Source organism: Pseudomyrmex gracilis, unplaced genomic scaffold, assembly GCF_002006095.1.
Source record: "Pseudomyrmex gracilis isolate BER0280 unplaced genomic scaffold, ASM200609v1 scaffold_115, whole genome shotgun sequence".
NCBI lineage: Eukaryota > Metazoa > Arthropoda > Insecta > Hymenoptera > Formicidae > Pseudomyrmex > Pseudomyrmex gracilis.
This window is the reverse complement of record NW_018020699.1, coordinates 454,744-460,735: the sequence shown is the minus strand read 5'-3', so window position 1 is coordinate 460,735 and position 5,992 is coordinate 454,744. Positions and strand designations below refer to the sequence as shown.

Here is a 5,992-nt window from a genome sequence, read left to right as displayed (position 1 = left end):
TAGAAGCATTTTGGATTTGATGCAGTAAATACGGCACAAAACGAAATATTAAAACGTCGATTTACAGGTCTCTATAGTCGGTGTCCAGTATTCTCTTAAGCCTCTTGCACAATGCGAGGGAATAGTGATAGCGATAAGCAATAGACACAGAATTCTAACTTGTCAGAAATTTTATCGCTATTAATTATTCCGTTTTTTGATCTGCATTAATACATGTGTATTTTTGTATGTTACATTCTGCTGTTCCTGCTGTTATTTATAAATATAAATTCTTAAAATCTGGTGTTATATTTCTATATCGCTATCGCTATTCCTTCCATTGTGCAAGATGCTTTAGAAAAGAAACTTTTGCGGATACTAAAAGACACGTCTGTCACATCTGTCATTGATGACAACAATGTACTCGAGAACATTGTGTGTTGTTATATGCGGGCTGTTTAAAAAATTAAAGCAAACTAAAAATGCATTTTATCAGAAATAAAAGAATAGGGTAAACAGCGCATAAGTAAGAAGAAAAAGATTATAACAAATAGATATAAAAATAAAAATTCTAAAGTGGTAAGGTGGATTCGAACTCGCATCAGGATCTCCATGTTCATAAATTCTGCATTCAGACCACGAGACCACTGAACCTAATTACTAAGATCTATTTTGGAAACAACTAAGAGTAGAAAATATATCTCTAAATTCCAAATTTCAACAATATTTAAACTTAAATAAAATAATATTATTATGAACAATTATGACTTAAGGCTCGTTGAAATTAATAACAAGAAATATATAAGGCCTTATTCGAGCCATTCGCAGGATGTTTGAGCAGAAACTGTGCGTGTATATATATATATATATATATATACACACACATGTAACGAATTCAACTTGTAAATTTTTACAAGTAAGTGTTTTTTGAATTGAAAACTCAATTCTTACATAAATTCGCAATATTTTAAAATTAGTTAGGGGGGTCTGTCATATGTGAGATGCAAATCTAGCATCCCGTATGATTTTAAGAATTGAGTTTTCAACTCAAAAAACTCTCACTTGTAAAAATTTACAAGTTGAATTCGTTACATGTGTATGTATATATATACACGTACAGTTTCCGCTCAAACATCATGCGGATGGCTCGTAAGGCCTTATATATTCTTGTTATTAATTTGAATATCAGTTTCTTGTCAACAAATAGCCTGAAGTATAAGTGTCAGATATATCAAAGTTCACGAATTTAATTTAATTTTTATTTTGACACTAAGAAATAACAGAGAAAATACATTTTATCATCGTGAAATGTCAGCGATATTTATCGATATACGTTTTGAACAATAGCTACTGCAGGAGGAGCGAGCAGAGTCGATTATGCGCAAGGCGTTCTTATGGGAACAGGTTGCTGGGCCGATATTGGGAGGTTGCCTGTGTGTGGGACCGATCCGGACACTCTCCATGGTGTTCTCACGGGCGGTTCCTTAGCGCCTGTTTAGCGTCTCTGTTAGTGCCTGCGGCCTGGCGCGGACCGTCGCACGTCGCGCTTCGATTGCTTCAAGGATTATGCACCGTAAGTCAACATCACACAGACAGTTATTTGTCATTACGTCTTAGACGTGGTCTCGATTTTGCATAGCACCGCAAACCATGCCATGTGAAACAAGAATTATTGCGACATCTTCTTTTGTAGGGTGCGACTATGCCTGCTGTGCTCACATGCTCGCGATGACCTGGTTTAAGAGCAACCACAGAAGCTGGTATTTCAGTTGTTACGCAAATAGATCGTAAACGAAAACGTGTAAACAATAAAGAATAAGACGAACAGAAGAGAGAAAACAATGTGCTTTATTTCAAATGAAAAATTTATTTGAGATGTTACAGTTCGACTTGTACGATAATTTTTCGAGGCATTTCATTGAGAAGACGCATTTCACACTTCAAGTTAATCAGCTAGTTCTAATTTCCAATTTAAGCTGTCAGCGTAGGGTTACTGTCTCACCGGATGGCTGGGCACCGCGGTGGTGCGAGCGTTCGGTCGAGATTCTTCGTGCTACGGTTTCGTTCTTCTGGCACTATGCTGGTACTTCGCCTTCGGTCGATTTGTCAAGGACACTCCGAACTCCTATCAACACGACACAACCGTAAGCAATGATTCCAAGCCATTTAATGAGGACTGTCGCGCTGTCGGGAGCCTATCGTCTCCGGTGCTAATTGACTATCCGACAAAAACTATAAATAGTCGAAAGACCTATTGTTATTTCAACAACGTTTTAATTGTACTTGCAACGATCTTGTTATATACAACTAAATTCTATGTGACTATTGTGATACTATCATGTACAAGTAATTTTTATATATTTACAAGAATTTTTTTATATTAAATATAAAGTATTTTTGACAATCAAAGACAGCTGTGATACCACGGGGTAAGCTTTTGAGATCTGTCCCTGTCTGGGCGTCCGCAGTGGCGACTATGGGAAATCAATGGGGCGGTGCGACGCTCGCTCTTGACATGACCAAGTACCTGAAGTACTCATCTATGGATTCTCTACAGCTAACGCTTTAGTTGGTTAAACTAATTTAACAATTAAAACTGAGATTCATCTCGGGCTCTGTGAAGTCTTTAACTAATAAATGAATGATAAGTCGTTGAGAGCCGTTCGCTGAATGTTATGCGGGACATATGTCTATATATATATGTGCGTGTGTACACATATATAATCGAATTCACGTTTTTCACGTGAGTTTTTTGAATTGTAATTACAATTCTAATAATCATATAGAATGCTCAATTTGCATCTCGTAAATGAAGAACCTCGAATATCCTCCCAAATTAATTTAAAATAATTATGACTTAAAGCTCGTGAAATTGCCAACAAGATATGTATAAGGCCATATATATCGAAAAAATAAATTTTGCGAAAAATTTTAAAATTTTTTTCGCAANATTTTAAAATTAGTTAGGGGGGTATCCGGGGTCTGTCATATGTGAGATGCAAATCTGGCATCCCATATGATTTTAAGAATTGAGTTTTCAACTCAAAAAACACTCACTTGTTAAAATTTACAAGTTGAATTCGTTACATGTGTGTGTATATATATACACGTACAAGTTTCTACTCAAAAACATCTTGAGAATGGCTCGTATGGCCTTATACATATCTTGTTGTTAATTTAAAATATTGCGAAAAAAACTCCTCNGCCAGGAGTCGAACCTGGAATCTCCGGCTAAACTAATTTACATTCGTGTCATGCGTCAGAAATAAAAATCATCAGTCCGGATTTAATTTAGGACTCGATGTCGACCACGTTACCTCACATCGGTCACTTCATGGCTGCGCTGATCTGCGGTCTTCTGGTTGATCACGTTCGCGAATCTAAAATAGTTTCCACGACCACAGCGAGAAAGTTGGTCGTCTACACAGGTATACGTTACGTGAGAATTCTTGTCATTTAATTTCTTAGTCAAGTCATTTTATGTATTTAATTAATTATAATTGAACATGAAAAGTGTCTTGAACGTATCGAGTTGAACAAATTTTTTTGTTTTATATCAAAAAATATTTTTTCAAAATATATTTTAGTTTTTTTTTTTTTTTGATTTTGATATTTTCGGTAATACTGAACTTGTGAAATATACACAAATTGTGGCACACTTTATCCCCGCGGCTCTGCTCTTCGTCGCCGGATACGCCGGCTGTCAAGCTCTGGGTGCTGCCTGGCTGGGAATAGCGGTCCTTCTTGTTTCCGTGCTACTGCACCAGCCGGTGCACTATAGCGGCTATAGCGGATCTCGCACCTGCGGAATCGCCGGCATGCTGCGTGTGCTCTTTGTTCCACACTGGGTGCCGCCGGATTGCTAAGCGCCAACCACTTCGTCACCCAGGCTCTTCACGGCTCCGTAAGTCCAGATCATTAGCACGCCGGGCGTGGACATACCGTTCGTCCGGCGCAAATGTAACATAAGTATTGCGTCACATACACTAAACATTAGTTGTGTTTGTAATCTTCTTTCATTTTGAACACAAACAATTTTTATCGCGAAAGTGGTGGTTTCAGATCGCTGGCTCTTGGTGTTCGGCGTCGCGTCCGCGTCGTCTTGCTGACAACCGCTGCAGTCTTTCTGGCTCTGGGTAAAGGCGTGTGCCGCAACCGTGGATCCCATCCATCGTGGCGAGATCGCGGAGTCATGACGTAATCTACGAACAAGATACGCTCGAACTCGATCACGAGGACGTGGGAGTACAGGGTCCGAGGTTTACGGACCCTATGGGGATTGGAAGATGATGTCGAGAGCCTGAAAAATGTGTACCCCGTCAATTCGCTCCAAGATCTCGGTGACTTCCAATTGAAATGCAAATTTCTCTCGTGTCAATTTTTTTTACGTCTTATCTTGTGCCGCGAGAATATTTCGTCTCTCCGCACATTACGGAGAAAATATTTTACAGTAATAACGCAATAACATACGCGTGATTTATAACGCGCAATTATATGTATATAAGGTTTTTGAAGAATAAGGAATATGTATTTTACATGACGAGAATTATTCCCTCGGAGAGAATATTACTCAGTATATGATCTTCGACTTCTGACTTGAAGTCCATTATTACATCAAAATGTACTGTCATATGTAAGATTTATATTTTTTGCATCATTTTCTTATCCTCTTTGCGAAATGGCGTTATTTTAATTTGTGTTTTTTTATACTGAAGAGGGCTCAAGTAAGGGCCGAAACGTCTACATTTATGTAAATTTTATATCATATTTTATTTTAATAAACCAAAAGATCTTTTTTTGTTGCTCGATAGAGACCTGTATTTCTAATATTATTTATTGAGAATATTACTTTATAACGGTAAAGATATTGCAGAAAATAAATTATTATAATTTTACTAGAGAAAAAAATAATTTAATAATGAAATTTAGTATCGACGACGGTTTAACATATTTATTATGTCGTCATTTTACGGACTGTTTCCTTAATAAGTTCCCACTGAAGATGACTAAAAAAATATAGTCGAAACGTTTGGAACATACTTATATACGTTGTTGTTAATTACATTCCAACCAGTAATTGGTTCCCATTGCCTTCTTTTATCTACGTTAATAATTTATTAATTTTTCTTAGATATTATAATATATTTATTTCAAAACTGTCGCTGGGGGTGTTTCGTAAAAAACACAATTGGAGCAACAGTTGCTCCGGATAAAAACCGTTGCAAAACAATGCCGTGGATAATAACAGGTAGATTCTCCGATAAAACGTGTGGAAAGTCGACAAGTGCAAAAATGTCGACGTGCGTTGAAAATTTAGAATAGACTCGGGGAAACAAATAGCAGATAAGCGTTATTGCATTGTTCGCTTTCGACTATTGTTGAAGTGGTTTCGCTTCATCAGGATGTTCACGCGGTGATATCTTTCTTCGTGATGTTATTTCCTAACTCGTTTCGTACGTGCAAACACACACAAGTGCGCAACAAGAGTTAGTGCGCATTCTACGGAACACAATACAACAATGTCCTCCGCACAACTTTCTACCTCCGGAAAAAGAGTGAAAGAAGAGTCAGCGATTGGCGACGAACGCTCTAATTAGATATTATACATCTGGTTTAATTACGTATGTCTCTTTATCGCTGCCGATGCCATCGCGAAAAAAAAAAAAAACAAGTCTACGCCAGTGCATCTGGCACATGCACGGAATACCGGAAGATAGTGTAAAATGTAAGATCGCTGTTCGCTCCGGCGGAGTGTTTACTAACGACGGCCTTTCACGTGCGCACGCGTGCATATCCGGTGGAAAAATCAGAACACTGGATATATATCCGCAGAAAGTAATCCGCCATTCGCCGCAAATATTGAAATATTACGCACGATATACATTTTACGCTAAAAACTCGTTTGAGACGAACATTTCTTAACTACACCGAAAAAATTATATTCTCGTAAGTAGAAGATTTTATACTTAAAAAATCTTCTTAAAGATTTTAGATGATATTCTTCTGAAATTAA

General features: G+C 37.5%; 1 pseudogene; it reads left to right on the top strand.

The window, feature by feature from the left end:
* Nucleotides 1–1,115: 1,115 nt before the first annotated feature.
* LOC109856358 lies at nucleotides 1,116–4,334 on the top strand (annotated as a pseudogene).
* The last annotated feature ends 1,658 nt before the right edge of the window (nucleotides 4,335–5,992 follow it).